This window comes from Aegilops tauschii, chromosome 4 (genome assembly GCF_002575655.3).
Source record: "Aegilops tauschii subsp. strangulata cultivar AL8/78 chromosome 4, Aet v6.0, whole genome shotgun sequence".
In the NCBI taxonomy this organism is placed as follows: Eukaryota; Viridiplantae; Streptophyta; class Magnoliopsida; order Poales; family Poaceae; genus Aegilops; species Aegilops tauschii.
This window is the reverse complement of record NC_053038.3, coordinates 194530483-194554498: the sequence shown is the minus strand read 5'-3', so window position 1 is coordinate 194554498 and position 24016 is coordinate 194530483. Positions and strand designations below refer to the sequence as shown.

The 24016-nt window shown below is 44.5% G+C and overlaps 1 long non-coding RNA gene across 3 annotated transcripts; it reads right to left on the bottom strand.

Moving 5' to 3' along the window:
- Window positions 1–1374: 1374 nt before the first annotated feature.
- LOC109771984 (uncharacterized) lies at window positions 1375–3914 on the bottom strand. Of its 3 annotated transcripts, XR_002235001.3 has the most exons (6): window positions 3098–3914; window positions 2870–2987; window positions 2718–2772; window positions 2037–2155; window positions 1846–1951; window positions 1375–1632 (listed from the first exon to the last, which is right to left on the bottom strand). It is a non-coding gene; the product is annotated as an uncharacterized lncRNA (long non-coding RNA). The 3 variants fall into 3 exon arrangements; XR_005753235.2 differs by having other exon boundaries at window positions 2037–2772; XR_012182798.1 differs by lacking the exon at window positions 1846–1951.
- Between the last annotated feature and the right edge of the window lie 20102 nt (window positions 3915–24016).

Genomic DNA, 24016 nt, shown 5'->3' with positions numbered 1-24016 from the left:
TTGATCTCACAGGTGTGAGATTGCTGAGTCCCCGTGACTCACAGATACTTCCAAAACAGTTGCAGGTGCTGGCGATGCCAGTGCATATGATGGCGTCGATCTCAAGTGGGAGTTCGACGAGGAACGTGGTCGTTACTATGTGTCTTTTCCTGATGATCAGTAGTGGAGCCCAGTTGGGACGATCGGGGATCTAGCATTTGGGGTTGTCTTATTTTCATCTGGTTTTTGACCATAGTCGGTCTGTATGATTGTATTTTGGTTAATGTATGAATGATATTTATGTATTGTGTGAAGTGGCGATTGTAAGCCAACTCTTTATCCCATTCTTGTTCATTACATGGGATTGTGTGAAGATGACCCTTCTTGCGACAAAACCACTATGCGGTTATGCCTCTAAGTCGTGCCTCGACACGTGGGAGATATAGCCGCATTGTGGGCGTTACATCTTCTTTGAAGATAACATATGTTTTAGTGGAACTGCACAAGAAGTTGGCAACATTAAACTAATTGAGGAGTAGTAAGCATGGAAACCACAGTAGATAACAACAGATGGTTCCCGAGAACTGCTTCATCTCTATGCTCTACACAAAAGCCTCCTCACAAAGGTTGGTACTAGCCCACGGATTTCATCCATATGATTGAGCTTTGTCATCTCTATTGGTGTTGTGCTACTGTTAAGATATTGTCATGAGAAAGTGGTATTGTCCCCGAGAAGTGCTTCATCTGTGCTGTTTTAATTATTTCCTTTCTTTTTTTTCGAGCAAATAGGGATGCAACATTCAGTTGTTCTCTTGCCTTTGCACAACAGGATCATCCTCTTCATATGAGAAGGAAGCAGTTGAAGGATGGTTACATTGCTGCCCACAAGAACAAACTAACTTCAACTCAAAAGGACTCACGGATCTCCATCTTTGTTGCTGTGATGGCCAATACAATGTTGTTTTAGGATTCTTTCCGATGAGTTCCATTTTTTTAAATGTGTGCTCTCCATGGATCACCACTACAACAGGAACCCCCCTTTAGCAACGCATTGGTGCGTTGTCGTATGTCCATATAAGTGTTGCTAAGAGCTACACCAACGGATTAGTATGCGTTGCCGTTGGTGGCGTTGCAAGGGTCTACAACAACACATATAGATGCGTTGGTAAACGATGTGAATAAGCGTTGTAAGTTTGCAACGTATAGAGTTAGAGTCTAACAACACTTCAAATGCGTTGGTGCCTACCATGCACAAAAGAATTTCCAAAATGGTCATAACAGATCATTACAACGACGAGAGGCATTCATACATTGCCTGTACGATTAATTTTATTTTATATATTTTCATGCATAATTATTAGGTCAATGGAGATAGTGCATATGAACCAAAATATATAGTAAATAAAAAGATCTCTTATATTAAATCGGCTTTGTTGCATTACAAACAACATGGTCCAAAGATTACGAGACTTAAACTATCATCGATTCTTGGCCTTGCAATTGGTATCTCGGCCATCATAAATCATAATGTTTGAAACATCAACTCTGGAAACAACATTCCAAAACGTAATGTGAAGCTATCTAGAAGTACGTAACCCCGTTCTTGACCGTTCAGTGAATGTGAGACATGCATCATCAATTTACCTTGGCAATCTACAACAATAGAGAAATGATATCAGTAACGAGCCGTTAGATAAAATCAAGTTAATAGAGAAGTAAATTTAGATGAGCAACATAGGAAGGTTGAAGGTCATGTGATAATTAATTTTGTCGCCTGACCAATAACTTTTAATCCTTTTAGTTGTCATATCAACAGGTCATATTTTGCTAACATAGGATCAACTCATACTGCTCAGAACTCATTACCAAGTTTAACGTCATCAGTTTTATATTCTTGCGATACTTTAGAGTGTAGCAAGAGCAACATTCTCGTTTTGATTTCCCAAGCTCTTCAAAATAATATAGTGCCAACCTATTACATATGTAAAAGAAAGTAGATGAGAAAGATTTTCTAATGTAAGCAATTTAAAACCTGCAAAGAATCATGCATAACATACACTTGTTTGGTAGTTGCAGAAGTCATTGTTCTTGGTATGTGGTGGAACAGAAGACATCTATTGCTGTTCTTTTGACCTTCTTGTCATGCATGTGCCCAGCATACAAATTGCATCCTACACTAGTTAATAGAAGAAAAGGGTGCACACAAATCAGGGGAGCACACCATGTGTTTGAAATAACAGATGCTGCTTTGCTGTCCAAAGTGCATCTAAGGATCATCAAATTGTATGTCGCAAAAGTCTAGGTTGAGCACTTTTTGCTAAATAAGAAGTTGTGGTGTTATAACTTATAAGATCATTCTACATAACAAAAACAAGAGCATAACTGTTTCATAAGTACAGAATATTGCTCAAAGTCTGAAGGTAGGTCCTTAAGTAAAAGATTCAGATTACACTGTCTTAAGAAGCATATGTATGCAATTCTGCATGCATATAACAATAATTGAGCTACTTTTGTTTAGCACACAATTACAAAAAGAATATCAAAGCGTGAAGTTTGGTCCTTGAGTAAAATAAAAATTATACTGCATGATATTTCAGAAGCATATGTGGGCATACATATATCAAGAACAAGAACAGAGGTGTTTATGTTTAATACAAACTGCAAAATACCTCAAATCCTGAAGCTAGATATGTAGCTTTTATATATGCTATTTTTCAGAATGTGTCAAAATTGCTTACATCTATCCGAGCTAATAGACTTGACCTCATCCCCCTCAGTTCGCATCTGCCTCCACTTCCAATCCGATCATGGGACACGAAAATTCTAGGATTAGTACTGTAATTTGCATGACATGAGGAAAGGAGTGCAACTGTCACCGTCAGATGCTTACTTCAGATGTGTACTTGCTGGCCTACTGAGAAGAGGAGGGCCAAAAGGAGACGACAATGCAGGGGAGGGTCCTTCGCTTCTGTGGGGAGAGAGAATAAATCGGCCACTGGGGAGAAGATCTGCAAGGAACGCGCTGGAACAATTATCCACCCACCACTCCGACTATAAGCTCGATCGAGGTAATTAATCATGGATTCATGGTTACATTCAGGAAGATTCATTGAGTTACCTGCACGTTGTGCGCATTGACACCGAGGTGCTCGGCGATGAGGAATCTGAACTTGGAGGAGTGAAGGTTGGTGATGGAGCCAATCACGCGGCACACGGGGAACTCAGATATCTTCCATGCGAGGTTGGTGAGCACATCAATGGGTTGGGGACAACGAGCTGCATCGCCTCCGTGGAGTGCTCGATCATGCAGCCACTAGAGGCACGATCTACCAGTACAGGGCGAAGTTCCTCTGCAGCAACGACATGCAGAGGGCTCGCCCGCGGCGCAACTACGTGGAGAGAGGGCGGCGACAGACGACTCTGCTAGGTGGAGAGAGAGATGGCGCATCAAGGTCTCAAGGAGGAATGTGAACTTTGCGGCGGCGGCGGGGTTCATGATGAGTGGAGGTGTCGATGGGGAAGATGGAACCGTGCGCGTGGTGGTCAAGTAGATGAGGGGCAGATTTTTGTGGAACAACCGAGCAGTTTCAGTTTTTTTTTAAATTAGATGGAGGGGAATCATTGACGTGGGAAAATGGAGGGAAATAAGAGAAAAAATGGCGGGACTGAATTCCGCTGACTTTTTTACAAACTTGTAAACTAATTGACATGTGAGTCTCAGAAAAACGTATTAACATGCTAAGAGAAAGGAAAATGTGACGAAAAATACTCGAAGGTAAATAGGAGAGGGAGAAAAAAAAGTTCTAGATGCTTCTCGTTAAAACTAAAATTATTTCAAATTCTTACTAACTGTTTAAATTATTGTATTATTACAAGTAATTTCAAATTTTAAAAAATTGCTCAAATGAAGAGAAAATAAATACAACTAACTTGAAAAAGGCAAATAAGATAGATAAATACTCCCTCCGTCCCAAAATAAGTGTCTCAGCTTTGTACTAACTTTAGTACAAAGTTGTATTAAAGTTGAGACAGTTATTTTGGGACGGAGGGAGTATGTCTTTATATTGCTTAAAAGGAAGATAAAACAGTTCTTAGCTAGTGATGTCATCGTCCCATGCCATTTGTTCAGTTGAGGCCAAAGTCGACTAGGTCACTGGAGTCATCATCGATGTCACCATCACCAGCCATCCTAGTGGCTCTTTTTTCTACATTCGACCCTACCCTTAGGGTTTGGGGTTGACAGGAGACGATAGGATTGCAAGTAGGGAGAGCGGCAGGGAGCAGATAAGATGTGGCTTTCAGGTGGAGGTGAGAAAGGATGACGATACGACAAATTTGAGAGATGACACTAGATTAGGAGGGTGTTGATGGTTAGCGAGGGTGACACGTACTAGATAAGTGCTTGACTTTGATTCAAAGACAACATCGCCTCAAATATGTTTTTTTTCTCATTCATCCAAGGCTTACTAGGTCCCTTGGATATGAAACTAAGCTAAGCCATTCATGGTCGAATGGAGGAAATACCTCTCCCTTAGTTTGATTCAGGTGAGAGGGGGCAAGAGTACATACTCGGGGAGGGTGGGGCTTATATAGGTTAGGAACCAATAGAACCGGTCTGGAAAAACTTAAGCATTCAATTAAAAATCATAACTAAGTAAAGTCATAACTAACTAAAATCATAACTAAGTAAAACATTATTCTAAATAGCCCATGGTCGGAAAGTGATGTGTGGACACATATCGAACTAAACCGACATGCAATACGGTGGATGGGTTGATCTCACTAGCCATGGGACAATGGATGCTTATCGGACCACATGGATCTGGTCGGATTTGAGGTCGGATACGGGAGACTGGACAAGAGCTCGGATGGATATCAGATTGGACAGACCCAACCGTGAGACGAGTGATAGATCATATGTGAGTCTCTAGTACAACATACGTACTGTGTCCTAAGACGTGAGCTAGTGCATGTACTCGCGATTGTGACCAATCTTCTTTGGGATGACCAAACGCTACTCCGTAACTGAGTTGTTATAAGGGTCGATTTCGATCTTGTCCAGACCCATGCCGCGAGATATGGTCGAGCAAGATGGGATTTTCCCCTCCGATCCAAAGAGACATACTCTGGGCCCCTCATGTGATCCGATAGGGAGAAGCATGGCCATGTGACATGGATTTTGAGTTGCTTGCATCCTACCCATGACGTGCCCCAAGGAGCCAAGAACCTAGACATTGTAACCTTGTTGCATCCAACCACTTTCTCGTTCCATTAATACCGATCAATAAACTAGGTTATGATGGGTCCACTTGTCCACGAAGCAAAAATTGCACTAATGTTCATTACTTCAATAATTAGTTCATTTTTTTTGTTCGCCGACGCTTGCGGACAAGCGGACGTCGTCCGCTTGCATCTAGTCATGGGCTTCCCAAAATGTTGTTATAGGTTCCCGAAGGAGTTTGAGTGCCTCCTTTAGATCCCGATGAGTGGATCCATCGTCAACGATAAACATCTAAATGAAAATTTTCCTTAAAAATGTGTGAAAACTTTTGAAAATTCCATGACTTTTTTATATAGACGATGTTCGAAGTACACAATGAACAGTTAAATTCACTTTGAATTTGTTGAAAACGCAAAGTGAATGTCTTTGAAAAACACGATGAACATTTTTTTTAAATAAATGACGAACATTTATGTTGTAACTACTTTTTTTAAATAGACATTGAATTTTTTAAATACGCACATTATTTGCTTTTGTATACGGGTGAACACTATTTAAAATTCCATTAACTTTTTCAAAAAACATGAAAACTCTTTAAAATGACATGAATAATATTTAGTTGCGTGAGAAAAATTCAATTATTATTTTTGACCTATTTAAATAAAATTAGTAATATAAAATATATATAAAAGTTTTGATGGCTTAATTTTTAGTGAACATAAAGGTGGCAATCTCTTTTAGTGCAACGTAAAGTAACAAGTAACAACTACTTCGTACATCCAGTTAAAAAAACTACTTCATACAAGTAGTATTATATTTTGAGAATTCTTACAAGTAGATTTTCTTTTTAGTAAAGTACAAGTAACGGCTTTATTTTTTAGAATCGAGTACAAATATCACAACCCGCAAAAAACAACTGCTCAACATTGAAAATAATTCAACGGCGGCCCAATTCACCGCTACTTCACCGGTGCACACCTCCGTGGGCCGTCGCTCTCTAAGGCCCAGCTGAGCAGAGTTGGTCCATTGCCCACAAAGAGGAATGTATAGATAGTGTGCTAATCTTAAATTCGATCGCGTTCTCTACTTGCCTCGGTTGGCTGACTACTTTTTCTACAAAGCCTGAGGTTGCAGGTTCGACTCTGCGGTAGCCCATTTTTTATTTCTATTTATTGTGTGCACATATGGATGATGTCAGAATTAAAAAGTAACTATACTTACTAGATATAAATAATTTCTTATATCTTTACTACACATGCCTTACTAGACAAAGGTTCGGGCTTCATAATCATGGATGTCACATGTGCAATAGCATGGCAACGCATGACTGCATCAGATAGCATCTGTTGTTGTTCATATTATCAACAACACATAACCTTCCAACGCATATATGCGTAGCTATATCAGCTAGTTTACAACACATCATTAGAACGTTGCAAAGCATGTGTTGCTAAAGGGGGGTTCTTGTTGTAGTGCACGTAGGTTGCCTGTATAAATTGTTGATTCATAGTACAATTTTCTTTATACTAATCACTTTTTTGTATTTATGCAAACAGGGGTGCTCAGCTTGATTTCAATGGGAACTTCACAAAACTTTCTCGAATACATCGAATATTTTCGAATCATTCATTTCCACCACAAGAAAGGAGGTGCCGATATGTTCAAGGCGTTGCAACATATAAAGGGCGAAATCATACAAGCTACGCGCGAATTTGGTTGATTTTGGTGGAACTGCACAAAAAGGGCAACTAGTTTATTTAGCACGAGGTGCCATGTCAATGTCCGAACTGATGGCAAACCCTGCCCATTCCACAATCGTGGGCATTTGATATTTTGGAATGGGAAAACCTTGTCAAAGTTTGCCCTTTGATGTACGCAAAACAACACACATTTGACATTTTGGAATGGGATAACCTTGTCAAATTTTGCTCATTTATGTTAGCAAGAAGACATGCGTTTGATTTGAATGGGACACCCTTTGCTGTCAGCAACATTGATCGATTTTTGTTTATTCTTTAGTTGTGAAGTAAATATTGGCTCTGACATGTGAATCGCTGAGATGAATAATCATCGATTGTTTTGGATGTTCTCTATGAATTGCCAGACATGTGTGTTTGATCGCAATGTACAGGAACGCTAAAAAGCTGCTCAAACTTTTTGTACTCCCTCTGTTCCTTTTTACTTCGCATATTAGATTTCTTTCAAGTCAGTTGATTTTACATTGTGAATGTTGATACTTTTTTCTATAAGATTGGTCAAAGTAGAGTAACTTCAGACAAAACTTATATGGAGGCTAAAAAGGACCGGAGGGAATACGTGTGAAACTGCTGCAAATGAGGTGATCACCCTGGGAATAATGCTAGTACGTATTGTTTTGCATGTTCATCCAATGCCAGTGATACAAGAATTTGAACTAATCGAACTAAATTAATTCATACACGGTTGGATTTCATCTAAACATGCCGGATTTCATTACATTTCATACATTCTTCAACTAAAAAGGGGTGCGCTGGAGGTATAATTAATTAACCGAAGCTACCCACCCATGTCCGGCTGAGCCGAACATAAGCTTCTTCTCCAGCACAGCTCTCCGACTCCACGTCACTGCCAAGAAGCTAATCGGCCGTCAATGGTCAACCTGCCAAGCTTGGCTTCAACTGGAGGATAGCAGTGGTGGCCTTACTTGGACCTGAGCGGCGGCGACATACCGTGTTCTACTCTTCCTCGTTTTCTGTGTGGCGCGACCTCGTTGGCAGTAGGGCGGGGCCTCAATGGAGCCGGCGGGGTGGCGCCTTGACGGAGCGGGGGAAATCCTCCCCCTCGTTGCTGGCAGGGCGGGGCCTCGGCGGAGCCGGCGATGTCCTCTGCCTCGTTGTTGGCGGGGCGGGGCCTCGGCGGAGCAGGGCCTCGTCGAATCCGGCGAAGTCCTCTACCTCGGTGCCGGCGAGGCGGGGCCTCGGCGGAGCCGGCGATGTCATCTGCCTCGTTGTTGGCGGGGCGGGGCCTCGGCGGAGCAGGGCCTCGCCGAAGCCGGCGAAGTCCTCCGCCTCGGTGCCGGCAGGGCGGGGCCTTGGCAGAGCCGACATTGTCCTCCGCCTCGTCGTCGGTCTCGCCAAACAGCGCCTCACCCGCTTCATCATCCTCTTTGTAGGATGCTGCAACCTCCGCCACCCGCATGCGGTACCGCAGCGCCTGAGGCGGCTCTCGCGGGCTTAGCCGTACGACTCGAGCAGCGCCTCCTACTCCGCCCACTCCGCAGCGATCTGCTCCTTTGCCTGCAGGTGCTCCTGGAGGAGATGGTGGTTGTAAGCGGCGTCGACCTATGCCTCCCAGAACTGCTCTACACGCTTCTGCCTCACTGTGTCCATGTATTGGGCACGGGCCTCGCCGATGGTCATGGTGCAATGCACCGGCGAGGATGGTATAGAGGACGGGGTTGGCGCCGGATCATCGACTACCACGTTCTCCATTGGGACGTCGTCGTCCTCTGGCTGCCTGTCGACCAGCCAGTCAGCTGCAATGGCTACCATCTCCTTCTGGTCCGTCGTCCGCCCATCCCAAAGAGCGCTGGAGCGTGAGGAAGCCATGGTGGGCAGTAATGATGTGGACAGGAGAAAGGGAACAGAGGCGGATGACTGCGACTATGGCCGGCGCAGCAGTTTATATAGCAATGGTGGGCGGCAGAGGGACGGACGGGTGGCACCAGAGTAGCCGCCTTGGCAACCGCGTATCATTAATGTGGGCGGAAGACGGACGGACGACACTTGTGTCGTTTGAACGCGGAGCAATCGCCTACAATGGGAATCAGCGCTGGCGGCGATGACCGTTTCGGGCGGAAAGCACGCGGGGGCGAGGGAGGCGGTTTAGGAGGGCCAGGGTGGTCAGACTCGTGCTTGGCAGCGGTCCGGTCCAGCAGCCGGACATGCTGGCTCGCGAGCGAGCTTGCCGAGCTGAGCGACGAAATTCAGACGATGGACGTGGCTTCCGACCAGGAGCCGACGCCACCGCCGAAGCCGGTTCATGCCGTGTTCACCATAGAGCAGGTGTGGCCGCACTTCGATGCCCTAATGGCGGAAGAGCTACCAGCGCAGGAGGACCTGTGCTGCAACGTTCGTCTCCCCAACGAGCACCGGCTCGCGGAAGGACGAATCGCCGGCGAACAAGCGAATGACAATGCCGTCGCGGACATCTGGCCCTATGATCCTGTCATCTTGAATGAGCAGCGAGCACTGTATCAGACCATCCGTAGGGCCCGCGAGGCCCTCTCCATCGTCCTTTGAGTTGTTGCGCTCGCCATGGCACCGCCGTCTCGCGTTGTCAACATGGTCAACGAACATGAGGAATCTGGAGGTGACTTTAATTGGAGAGGATGACGGTGGATCCCACCAGGGCCATAGCCGCACGTACGCAAGTGCCTCCTTCTTAGTATATACAACTATAATTTTTATGTTGACATGACGGTTCCACACCATTGTCAACCTATATAGTCAATAAACGAGAGAATTGCACAAGGAGCGGTCGACAGCTGGGACCTAGCAGCTTGAGCGGTATTTGTGTTTTTTAGGTGTGAGCAGAGTTTTTCTTGAGCGATGTTTTGTTGTTGTTCAGAGGAGCAGGGTATCAACTGGGCGGGCTGTGGCCCGTCTGGCCCAGCCTATTATTTTACGTCGACCAAATATCCAACCCAGATATTAATATTTAAATGTGAAAATGGCTAGCCCAGATATTCTTTTCTTGCGGAATACCCAACCCAGGTCAACTTGTTATTCTCCAGGCCGCATTAGACTTGCCAAGAAAATGGGCTTTAAGAAATAATAAATGGGCTGTAATTAAAAAATTGGCTGTAAATATAAAAAACGCACCGAACAGCTACATTTTTAATTCTTCTAAAAACGATACATTTTTAATTTCATTACTTGTTGCGCGCGCAAAATTTCATTGGATTTTTACCTAATACAAATTTATTTTGAAATTATATTTAATCTGACTCTAAATTTCGGGTCAAAAAATATTTCGGATCCCATAAAAATGTTGGAAATTGTGTAGATTTTTTTGAGCGGTTGGCTGAAATTATTAACTAAGTCCTCGCTAGAAAATGGGCTGCAATTTTAACAAACAGTAAATGGGCTGAGTAAATTCCATTAGAATTAAAAAATGGGCTGTACATTATAACAAATCACAAATGGGCTATATGTTCTCTGCCACAGATGTGATGGTCACTTGTGGGCCTACTAAGTTGATGTGTACGCAAGGCTTTGTCAACTTATAGTCAACACACGATTCTATTAGCAGTGGTTGTTGGATGTCCATCTAACGGCTGTGGTGCTTCTTCAATCTCGGATATTCATGCTTCAGCTGCCCAAACCACCACCGGCGGTACCGCCTGCTACCGCCTCCCGTGGACGGTTGTGCTACCGCGCAGGCCTCACCGGCCCACCCTACTCCCATCGCCGTCCATGCCATTCCTCTACTCACCAACACCTCCTGTTATTCTTCGACGACGACAGCCTCACACCGCAACTGAACCAGTGAACCCTCGTACTCCCCTCTGCGCGGGCATCCACTGCTGTGTCTTTGCCGGCTCTGCGTCGTTCCCTTCCTAGGCCTCGCCATCGTCCACCGCGTTAGTTCTCTCAATGCGGCGTGGTCAACTTTGTCAACAAGCGACAACCATCGGAAGAGGCATGAACGTGGAGTGGCTGACAGTAGGGACCCGCATGGCCCATGGCCGCACGCGAGCAAGTCCCTCCTTATTATGTGAAAACAAATGATTTCTCCCCCTGACAGGTTTGAGCCACCAGCTACATCTTCGCACGCAGGGAAGTGTTTCGTTTATTACGTGAAAAAAAGTTTCCTCTCCCTGATAGCTAGGACCCACCAGCTTTATTATGATCCTTTTCGCGAAAATATAGATTGTACCAAAGATGCTAAATCGTTTTCTTTTTATTCCAACTCGAAAAGAATAAATTAAAAAACCAAAAAAACATCTTCGCACGCAAGGAAGTGCCACCTTATTACGAGCAAAAAAATGACCCCCTGCTAGCTGGGACCCACTAGATTTGGAGGCTGACTTGTAGGCCAGCTAAGTTAATGCATACGGGCTTTGTCAACTTAGTTAAAACGATTCTAGCTGCACTGACCATTGGATGTTAAATCAATGGCCGTGCTGCTTCTTCAACCTCTGGTCTTCTTGCTCCAGCCGCCCAAACCAGGCCCGCCGTACCGCCTTCTCCAGCCTCCCGTGACCGGCTGTGCTGCCACGCAGGCCTCACGGATCGACCATACTACATCTTGCCAGACCTTCCCTCTACTCACCCACACCCCCTGTTATTCTCCAACGATGGCAGACTTACGTCGCAGCCGAACCAGTGAACCGTCGTACTCCCCTCTGCATGGGCATCCACCCACCTCGTCTTCTCTAGCTCCTCGTCATTCCCTTCCTAGGCCTCGCCGTCATCCACCGCCTTGATGTTCTCGGCACCTCGTGGTCAACGAACGACAACCATGGGAAGTGGACTTTAGTCTGTGAGGCTGACAGCTGGACCCACCAGCTACATCTTTGAAACCAAGGAAGTGCCTCCTTATTACTAGCAAAATAAAAATGATTCCTCCCCCTAATAGCCGGGACCCACCAGCTATATCTTCGCACGCAAGGAAGTGCATCCTTATCCTCCCTGACAGCTGGGACCCAACCGGTTGAAGTGTACGTAGTGTTGTCACGAACGTGTACGTACATACTGGTCAATCGGTCTCTCTGCAAAGATGAACCATGGACGAGCAAGCAGTACCACGTGTAGTAGTAGACGACCTCGAGTTGGCGGCGGAGGAAGACTCGGCATGCCCCCGACGTCGCAGTTCAGGCAGTCCCTTCTAAACTTTGTACACGTATGTACAACCAGATGCCAAAAAATATGGCCACGTACATACATACGAGAGGGGTTTCGAACGCCTACTCGCGCATATGTACGGCCAACGCTCGTGTACATGGAGAGGTAGCGGACGGCAACAACGGCGTCGTGTTCATCGGGAGCCAACTGGCTTGGACAGAACAGCCGAAATGAGGTCTGGCATACCATAGAACGGAGGAAAATGAGATCTGATAGATATGATAAGATAATATTTTTGGTATTTTTATAATAAAGATTCAAAGTAAAATAAAAGGCAATGAAAATAGCTAAGTGTTGGAAGATTAATATGATGGAAAATAGACCCGGGGGCCATAGGTTTCATTAGTGGCTTCTCTCGAGAGCATAAGTATTACGGTGGGTAAACAAATTACTGTTGAGCAATTGACAGAATTGAGCATAGTTATGAGAATATCTAGGTATGATCATGTATATAGGCATCACGTCCGAGACAAGTAGACCGACTCCTGCCTGCATCTACTACTATTACTTCACACATCGACCGCTATCCAGCATGCATCTAGAGTATTAAGTTCAAAAGAACAGAGTAACACTTTAAGTAAGATGACATGATGTAGAGGGATAAACTCATGCAATATGATATAAACCCCATCTTGTTATCGTTGATGGCAACAATACAATACGTGCCTTGCTGCCCCTACTATCACTGGGAAAGGACACCGCATGATTGAACCCAAAGCTAAGCACTTCTCCCATTGCAAGAAAGATCAATCTAGTAGGCCAAACCAAACTGATAATTTGAAGAGACTTGCAAAGATAACCAATCATACATAAAAGAATTCAGAGAAGATTCAAATATTGTTCATAGATAAACTTGATCATAAACCCACAATTCATCGGTCTCAACTAACACACCGCAAAAGAAGATTACATCGAATAGATCTCCACAAGAGAGGGGGCAGAACATTGTACTGAGATCCAAAAAGAGAGAAGAAGCCATCTAGCTAATAACTATGGACCCGAAGGTCTAAGGTAAACTACTCACACATCATCGGAGAGGCTATGGTGTTGATGTAGAAGCCCTCCGTGATCGATGCCCCCTCCGGCGAAGCGCCGGAAAAGGCCCCAAGATGGGATCTCACGGGTACAGAAGGTTGCGGCGGTGGAATTAGGTTTTTGGCTCCGTATCTGGTAGTTTGGGGGTACGTAGGTATATATAGGAGGAAGAAGTACGTCGGTGGAGCAACGTGGGCCCCACGAGGGTGGAGGGCGCGCCCAGGGGGGTAGGCGCGCCCCCTACCTCGTGCCTTCCTGGTTGATGTCTTGACGTATGGTCCAAGTCCTCTGGATCACGTTCGTTCCGAAAATCACGTTCCTGAAGGTTTCATTCCGTTTGGACTCCGTTTGATATACTTTTTCTGCGAAATTCTGAAATAGGCAAAAAAATAGCAATTCTGGGCTGGGCCTCCGGTTAATAGGTTAGTCCCAAAAATAATATAGAAGTGTATAATAAAGCCCAATAATGTCCAAAACAGAATATAATATAGCATGGAACAATCAAAAATTATAGATACGTTGGAGACGTATCAAGCATCCCCAAGCTTAATTCCTGCTCGTCCTCGAGTAGGTAAATGATAAAAACAGAATTTTTGATGTGGAATGCTACTTATCATAATTTCAATGTAATTCTTCTTATTGTGGCACGAATGTTCATATTTAATATGATTCAAGATAAAAGTTTAATATTGACATAAAAACAATAATATTTCAAGCATGCTTACCAAGGAATTATGTCTTATCAAAATAACATAGCCAAAGCAAGTTATCCCTACAAAATCATATAGTCTGGCTATGCTCCATCTTCCCCACACAAAATATTCACATCATGTACAACCCCGGTTTTAGCCAAGCAATTGGTTCATACTTTTTAACGCGCTTCAGCCTTTTCAACTCTTACGCAATACATGAGCGCAAGCCATGGATATAGCACTATGGTGGAAATAGGTATAATGGTAGGGGTTATGTGGGAAGACAAAAAAGGAGAAAGTCTCACATCAATGAGGCTAATCAACGGGCTATGGAGATGCCCATCAATTGATGTCAATGCAAGGAGTAGAGATTGCCATGCAACTGATGCACTAGAGCTATAAGTGTATGAAAGCTCAAAAAGAAACTAAGTGGGTGTGCATCCAACTTGCTTGCTCACGAAGACCTCGGGCATTTGAGGAAGCCCACCATTGTAATATACAAGCCAAGTTCTATAATGAAATTTCCCACTAGTATATGAAAGGACAAAACGGGAGACTCTCTATCATGAAGATCACGGTGCTACTTTGAAGCACAAGCGTGGTAAAAGGATAGTAACATTGTCCCTTCTCTCTTTTTCTCTCATTTTTTTATTTGAGCCTTTTCTCTTTTTTATGGCCTCTTTTTTTTAGTCCGGAGTCTCATCCCGACTCGTGGGGGAATCATAGTCTCCATCATCCTTTCCTCACTTGGGACAATGCTCTAATAATGATGATCATCACACTTTTATTTACTTACAACTCATGAATTACAACTCAATACTTAGAACAAAATATGACTCTATGTGGATGCCTCCGGCGGTGTACCGGGATATGCAATGAATCAAGAGCGACATGTATGAAAGAATTATGAATGGTGGCTTTGCCACAAATACAATGTCAACTACATGATCATGCAAAGCAATATGACAATGATGGAGCGTGTCATGATAAACGAAACGATGGAAAGTTGCATGGCAATATATCTCGGAATGGCTATGGAAATGCCATAATAGGTAGGTATGGTGGCTGTTTTGAGGAAGATATAAGGAGGTTTATGTGTGATAGAGCGTATCATATCACGGGGTTTGGATGCACCGGCGAAGTTTGCACCAACTCTCAAGGTGAGAAAGGGTAATGCACGGTACCGAAGAGGCTAGAAAAATGCGGAAAGGTAAGTGTGCGTATAATCCATGGACTCACATTAGTCATAAAGAACTCATATACTTATTGCAAAAATTTATTAGCCCTTGAAGCAAAGTACTACTACGCATGCTCCTAGGGGAAGGGTTGGTAGGAGTTAACCATCGCGCGATCCCGACCGCCACACAAAGGATGACAATCAATAAATACCTCATGCTCCGACTTCGTTACATAACGGTTCACCATACGTGCATGCTACGGGAATCACAAACTCCAACACAAGTATTTTTCAATTCCACAATTACTCAACTAGCACACCTATGATATTACTACCTTTATATCTCAAAACAATTATCAAGCATCAAATTTCTCATGGTATTATAATTAAAGCGAATTGCCATGATATTTTAAGACTCTCAAAATAATATAAGTGAAGCATGAGAGATCAATAGTTTCTATAAAACAAATCCACCGCCGTGCTCTAAAAGATATAAGTGAAGCACTAGAGCAAAAACTATATAACTCAAAAAATATAAGTGAAGCACATAGAGTATTCTAATAATTTCCGAATCATGTGTGTCTATCTCAAAAGGTGTGTACAGAAAGGATGATTTTGGCAAACTAACAAATAAAGACTCAAATAATACAAGACGCTCCAAGCAAAACACATATCATGTGGTGAATAAAAATATAGCTCCAAGTAAAGTTACCGATGGAAGTAGACGAAAAGAGGGGATGCCTTCCGGGGCATCCCCAAGCTTTGGCTTTTAGGTGTCCTTAGATTATCTTGGGGTGCCATGGGCATCCCCAAGCTTAGGCTCTTGCCACTCCTTGTTCCATAATCCATCAAATCTTTTACCCAAAACGTGAAAACTTCACAACACAAAACTTAACAGAAAATCTCGTGAGCTCCGTTAGCAAAAGAAAACAAAACACCACTTCAAGGTACTGTAATGAACTTATTCTTTATTTTATTGGTGTTAGACCTACTGTATTCCAACTTCTCTATGGTTTATAAACTATTTTACTAGCCATAGATTCATCAAAATAAGCAAACAACACACGAAAAATAGAATCTGTCAAAAACAGAACAGTCTGTAGTAATCTGTAACTAACGCAAACTTCTGGAACTCAAAAAATTCAGCCAAAATAGGACGACCTAAAAAATTTGTTTATTGATCATCAGCAATTCGAATCAATATTTTATTACGTTCTGGTGATTTTTAACAATTATTTTCATGAACAGAAAGTTTCTGGAATTTTCAGCAAGATCAAATAACTATCATCCAAGAAGATCCTATAGGTTAAACTTGGCACAAACACTAATTAAAACATAAAAACACATCTAACCAGAGGCTAGATCAAATATTTAGTCCTAAACAGAAGCAAAAAGCAAAAAACTAAAAATAAAATTGGGCTGCCTCCCAACAAGCGCTATTGTTTAACGCCCCTAGCTAGGCATAAAAGCAATGATAGATCTAGGTATAGCCATCTTTGGTTGGCAATTCTTTAATGAGACATCTATCACCCTTAGGAGTTTCTTTATTTTTATTAATTATCAAACTTCTAGGCACAAAATTGAAAAAATCATTTGTAGCAAATGGTTCCTTAATGATAGCAAAAAGATTGGGATGAATACTTATAGATTTGAGATCCGCAGTTTCCTTGCTAGAGGATTCACCCTTATTTTTAGGAACATACATAAGCTTGGCAATTTTAGTTGGAGGACTTGGAATATTCTTTACGGAAGAAAAAGCGGTTCCCAAGTTGGTAATGATACCCTCAAGTTTATCGATTCTAGTGGAATCCTGATTTATTCTTTCATTAACTATGGGTTCCTTCTCCTTAATATTTTTCAAAGTGACTGCTACTTTAGATCCATATTGGGTAATTCGGTTGTGGATCTTTTTATCCAAATTTTCAATTAACTCTATGGTAGAAACTTTATTTTCAATAATTTCAAGTCTTTGCATTACATGCTCCAAAGTTAACATAGTTCCATTAACCAAAAGAGGGGGTGAACCAAACAAATCTATCATAGCATTATAAGAATAAAAAGTATGGCTACCCAAGAAATTCCCTCCAGTAATGGTATCAAGGATGTATCTGTACCAAGGAGTAACGCCTACATAAAATTGCGGAGAAGAACGGAAGTAGATTGCTTCCTGGTAGATCTATTTTGAGCATTGCAAATTCTATACCAAGCGTCTTTTAGATTTTCTCCTTCCCTTTGCTTAAAATTAAGAACTACATTTTCAGGAGACAACGGAGAAGATAGGGGACTAGCCATAACGACAAGCAAGCAATCCAACACACGAGCAAACAAGAAGCGAGCGAAAAAGAGGCGAACGGAAAAGAGAGGGCGAATAAAACGGCAAGGGTGAAGTGGGGGAGAGGAAAACGAGAGGCAAATGGCAAATAATGTAATGCGGGAGATAAGGGTTTGTGATGGGTACTTGGTATGTTGACTTTTGCGTAGACTCCCCGACAATGGCGCCAGAAATCCTTCTTGCTACCTCTTGAGCACTGCGTTGGTTTTCCCTTGAAGAGGAAAGGGTGATGCAGTAAAGCAGCGTAAGTATTTCCCTCAGTTTTTGAGAACCAAGGTATCAATCCAGTAGGAGGCCACACACGAGTCCCTCGCACCTACACAAACAAATAAAATCCTCGCAACCAACGCAATAAAGGGGTTGTCAATCCCTTCACGGTCACTTACGAAAGTGAGATCTGATAGATATGATAAGATAATATTTTTGGTATTTTTATAATAAAGATGCAAAGTAAAATAAAAGGCAATGAAAATAGCTAAGTGTTGGAAGATTAATATGATGGAAAATAGACCCGGGGCCATAGGTTTCACTAGTGGCTTCTCTCGAGAGCATAAGTATTATGGTGGGTAAACAAATTACTATTGAGCAATTGACAAAATTGAGCATAGTTATGAGAATATCTAGGTCTGATCATGTATATAGGCATCACGTCCGAGACAAGTAGACCGACTCCTGCCTGCATCTACTACTATTACTCCACACATCGACCGCTATCCAGCATGCATCTAGAGTATTAAGTTCAAAAGAACAGAGTAATGCTTTAAGTAAGATGGCATGATGTAGAGGGATAAACTCATGCAATATGATATAAACCCCATCTTGTTATCCTCGATGGCAACAATACAATACGTGCCTTGCTGCCCCTACTGTCACTGGGAAAGGACACCGCAAGATTGAACCCAAAGCTAAGCACTTCTCCAATTGCAAGAAAGATCAATCTAGTAGGCCAAACCAAACTGATAATTCGAAGAGACTTGCAAAGATAACCAATCATACATAAAAGAATTCAGAGAAGATTCAAATATTGTTCATAGATAAACTTGGTCATAAACCCACAATTCATCGGTCTCAACAAACACACCGCAAAATAAGATTACATCGAATAGATCTCCACAAGAGAGGTGGAGAACATTGTATTGAGATCCAAAAAGAGAGAAGAAGCCATCTAGCTAATAACTATGGACCCGAAGGTCTGAGGTAAACTACTCACACATCATCGGAGAGGCTATGGTGTTGATGTAGAAGCCCTCCATGATCGTGCCCCCTTCGGCGGAGCGCCGGAAAAGGCCCCAAGATGGGATCTCATGGGTACAGAAGGTTGCGGCAGTGGAATTAGGTTTCTGGCTCCGTATCTGGTAGTTTGGGGGTACGTAGGTATATATAGGAGGAAGAAGTACGTCGGTGGAGCAACGTGGGCCCCACGAGGGTGGAGGGCGCGCCCAGGGGGGTAGGCGCGCCCCCCTACCTCGTGCCTTCCTGGTTGATGTCTTGACGTAGGGTCCAAGTCCTCTGGATCACGTTCGTTCCGAAAATCACGTTCCCGAAGGTTTCATTCCGTTTGGACTTCGTTTGATATTCTTTTTCTGCGAAACTCTGAAATAGGCAAAAAAACAGCAATTCTGGGCTGGGCCTCTGTTTAATAGGTTAGTCCCAAAAATAATATAAAAGTGTATAATAAAGCCCAATAATGTCCAAAACAGAATATAATATAGCATGGAACAATAAAAAATTATAGATACGTTGGAGACGTATCAACGGGGTCCTGTTCATCGGGAAGGGTCTGGCGTACCACAAAACGGAGGAAACATACTTGTGTTCGACCGTGTATTGTCGAGACGGGGTCCTGTTCATCGGGAAGGGTCTGGCGTGCCGCAAAACGGAGGAAACAAACTTGTGTTGGAGCGCCTACGGTCGAAACGGGGTCCTGTTCATCCATGGTCTGCTGCCTCGCTCCAGCCTCCACCTGCTACTGTTCATCCACCGTCGACTTCCTCCAGCCTCCACCTACTACTATTCATCCACCGTCCACTTCCACCGGCCTCCACCAGCTATTGTTCATCCACGGGGTCCTATTCATCCAGCCACCACCGGCTCATATTCAACCGGCCCTCCACGGGGTCTTGTTCATCAACCCTCCGTCGGCTACTGTTCATGGATCGTCCACGGGGTCCTGTTCATCGACCCCCAACTGGCTGGGGTGCGGCGGCCTCCTCGGGGTCCTGTTCATCCAGCGGCAACGGCCTACTACCACGGGGTCCTATTCATCCACAGCCAACCAACCGGCTCGACTCACCACGTCTCAACTCGTTCTACGTACCGCGCGCACGGTAGCAATGGTCACTGTTCATCGAGAGGCAACCCAACACCGGCTGGCTATGTCTCACATGGGGGCTCGATCGGCTTAAGTAAGCAGCTGCAGTGATCGATCGCTCGGGTTGAGTTAGCAGCAGCAGCGAAGGAATCGCTCGGGTTCAGTCAACAGCGAATGAATCGCTCGGGCTCAGTTAACAGCCAAGGCATCGATCGCTCGGGTTCAGTAACGTGCGATCACTTGGGTTCAGTTAGCCAACGCCTCGCACATACATGCGTACACGAGAGAAACGCGAAAACCTCCATGCATCGCTCGGTCCCGACCATCCACCGTAACCGTGAACTCCCCGATATTTTCCTCGCCCTCGCTTCTACCATGATTTTTTCCGTCATGGACGGCCCAAAGAATGTCATGCAGCTGCGTCTGCGGCCCGCATAGGACATAAAGCCCATTTTCTATCATGATTTTTTTCATAGAAGTAGGAGCCCACCACATCTATGATGATACTGGGTTTTGTCATAATTATTGTCATAGAAGTGTCATAAGCATGATACAAAAAAATTGTTCGGCCCAAAATGTCACGGATGTGTCTTTTTTTGTAGTGATGGCCCTCACCGTCCTCGAAATCTCCCACTCGTTGTAAACAAATTAAGGATCTCCTTCAACTTAGCTAACTTCACCTGGTCGCCGCCGGTGATCTGCCCGATTCGCTGCTGCATCCTCTCCATAGATGTCCTTCTGAGATCTTCGGTGCTAGCTTTGGAAGATGGGAGGAGAGACAGTGGTCTTGCAATGAAGAAGAGGGAGAGGCGAGATGGTGGTTTTGCAATGGAGAAGATGGAGAGGAGAGGGTTGGTTTTGCAATGGAGAAGAGGGAGAGGCGAGACGGTGGTTTTGGAATGGAGATGATGGAGAGGAGAGCGGGTGGTTTTGCAATGGAGAAGAGGGAGAGGAGTGTGCGTCAGTGATTTAGGATTGGACGAGAGGGCCGACGTGCTGTGACGGTGATGCGGAGCATCCTACGGTCATCCCCATGGACCTACCACCGTCTCACCAAGTGCCAAAAGGGCCGATGACATGAGCATGAGCTAGAGCTCCCGAGACCAAGGTGGCATCCCTCCATAGTGATATTCCATATGACTGCCTCGAGACATGGCTTCTACCTTAGTCCAGCATGTTATGCATGATCAGGTATCAAGAGGACCCTCCTGGAAATGCTCGCGAAGATGGACAAGTCCCCAATCGTGAGGATGAAAAAGAGCGACGGAAAGAACTAAGAGCAGGTCCCAGGGCCCGGACAACCGGGCATGGCCCCGGACATCCGGCCCCTGAAGATGCCCACACAGCAACAGCCCAGCACCTGCAATGCTATAGGGACCGGACATCCGGTGCCTGGCCCGGAAATCCGGCCCTCCTTAATCGAACTACTCCAAAACGGCCCCGCCAGCCCGGACATCCGCCCGCTTGCCCAGACATCCGTCTCCTCATGAAGGCCCGGACATCCGGCCCGACGCCCGGATGTTTGGCTCCTCCTGTCTACGCACAGTGAAAGGGCCGAGGCCCATGTACCCCTTCTCCCCTAGACTATTTATACTCCCTCTCCTCCCTCTTTCCAGGGTTAGCAATGTGATAGCTCATTTTGCACATAGAGCTTTTCTCATCCACTTGATACTTTCTCCTTCGGAGACCGCGGCCTCTACGGAGAAGACCCCCAAAGTGGATTCAAGACCCCTCACGGGAAGACCCCTCAAGACCTCCTCACAGAGAAGAACTATCGCCTCTTGTATCATCCTTTGTTACGTTTGGATCTTTTATCACTCTTTATGTTCATGGATCTAGCACATGTGTGATTGTTCTCGTTGCTTTGAGTGTTTCCCCTCATGTTTCTCCTGGTGTGTTCGTCGTGTTCTTCGTAGGATCCTCTCCATTTCATGAAAGATCGGCCCTAGGGTTTCCACCCTACATCATCTTGGTGTCATGAGCCTTGGTTGATCACGAATTTGGAGCCCTACCCTTTGTTTTCTAGCCTAGTTTTGTTGATTTTGTCCCAATTTCGAAAATTCCCCACCAAAATTAGCCCCAAATTTTTTCGTGATTTGTTGGTGTGATGAAGTTTTGTTGGATTTGATCCGTAGATTTCGTGTGTAGCAGGTAGATCTTGTTTTCCGCCATCATTTCCCCAATTTCCATCCACGAAATCTCTTGGATTTTCCCCCATCACTATACCTTTTTCCCCATGAGTTCATCGAGTTCATCTCAGATTTGGAGGCCCGGACATCTGGCGCGTGCCCCCGGACATCCGGCCTCCCGAAGCCCCACATCCGCCACCACTTCCCTTCCGCCTAACTTTAGACAAATCTTGCCCGGGTTTCCACTTACACTTCCGCATACCACCACCACTTTCCGCATCCACCATAGCTTACCCGTTCCAACTCCGACAATTTTGACAAGTTTTGTTCTTTGAGAATTTGAGTTGCGGTTTTCGTTTCCTAACGTGTTTTGGCTACTTAGGGACGGTTCGACAACAACATCACCGCTGCTCATCTTCGACACGGACTCGTCATCAACAACGACCACTCCACCATTTTGACACCCTCAACTGTAAGCAAGGACGGTAAGTTCGACAACACATTCATGTACTACATTGCCATTGCATTCATAACCACCATAACCCATGTTTGCGTCACCTTCCTATCGAGGCTAGCTATTGCCGGCAACATTACTTGTCCACGTTAGTGGTCATTGCATATATCGCTTCATATTGGTATACATATCTTGGTATCATCTCTTGTGTCACAAAGGTTGTCATCGCATATACGCAATTGCTATCTTGGTTCATGAAGTTTTGCATAAGAGGCCAAAGAAAGAGCTCAAAATAGAAAGAGCCAAACGAGCTTTTAAGCAAAAGGAAAATATAAGCAAAGAGCTTTTAAGCAAGCATCATCGCATCATACTACATTAAGACTGTCATACTCGATCATCTTGGATCGTATCATCGGAACACCATACATATCGCATATTTGGGATAGAAGTCATTGCATTTTGCTTACTAGGTTGTGCAGAAGTCTCGTATCCGCCTATTGTGCAATCGAGCTAGCGTCTCTCTTGGTTGCGCGAGCCCATTTATCTATCCGTGTGTGTGCAACAAGAGCATTTTTGTGGATTTCACATTTTGGCTCATTCCTTGGTTGCGCGAGCCCATTTATCTATCCGCGTGTGTGTGTGTGTGTGTGTGTGTGTGTGTTTCCATGTGCCTTATCTTGCTATTGGTCTACTTGTTACATTTGCAAATTTGCGAATCTTTTTCGGCATTATTGAGTCTTACTAACAAATTGCATAAATTTTGTCCACCATCCTCACCAAGCTCCACCAAAGGCTTTATTTGTGTAGGTGGGAGAAATTGACGAGATACGGTACCAATTGTGGTATTTCCTTGTTACATCATTGAGTGATCTTTGATCTATTTTCAAAATCGGTCAAGGTACATTTGGTATAATTCTTCTCTTTCTCCCACTCACACATTTACTTGGAATGATGGATAGGCCAACTACTTCTACCAACCCACTCTTCATCGAGCAAGACGAGGACCCAAACACCTACGTCACCAAGAACCACCTCTTCGGCGCACAAAGAGCATTGCATCAGGAACAACAATCATTGAGCAACCGCATCGGCAATCTCACAACCGACTTGCGCCACTCCGAGCAACATACAACGGACTACTTCGACAACAAGCTCGACGAAAAAACAAGAGAGCAATGCAAGAATGGATGAGATTCGTGCCTTGTTGGTCAACTTCTCTTCTACCTCTTCATCATATTCAAGACGGAGTCACTCGAGTCGACATTCCTCCGACACCATCTCCGGTTCAAGTACACCGACATCGAACACTCTTCATTGAGCCGCGTGCGAAGACCGTCAAGCAAACCGCAATCCTCTACACGACACCGATCCTCAAGAGCAGCTTGTAGAGCAAGAACATCAGCGTCGTCAAAATCAAGCTACCCTCGAGCAAGCATAAGAAAGGCAACTCTTACACCACCAAGAGGAAGAGTGCGCGTGCCAACACCAAGACACACAAGATGCCGAGCCACAACGTCAAGAACAGCAACAGCGTGAAGCTCAAGCACTTGAGGCGCAACGTGCCCTCCGAGACACAAGTCGCGCCGTCGCCGCACGCAACCGACATACTCGTGAGCAAGAAGAAGCACTTCGTGACAAAGTGAAAGAGAGGAACTATCAAGCACGATTGCACTGACAAGTTCCTCAAGCTCCTCCACAAGCTCGACAAGAACCACAAGTTCGCCAAGAGCAACAAGACAATGGGAATCCTCCATGCCAAGAGAAAATTGAGGGCGACAATCCTCCATGTCAAGGGCGTC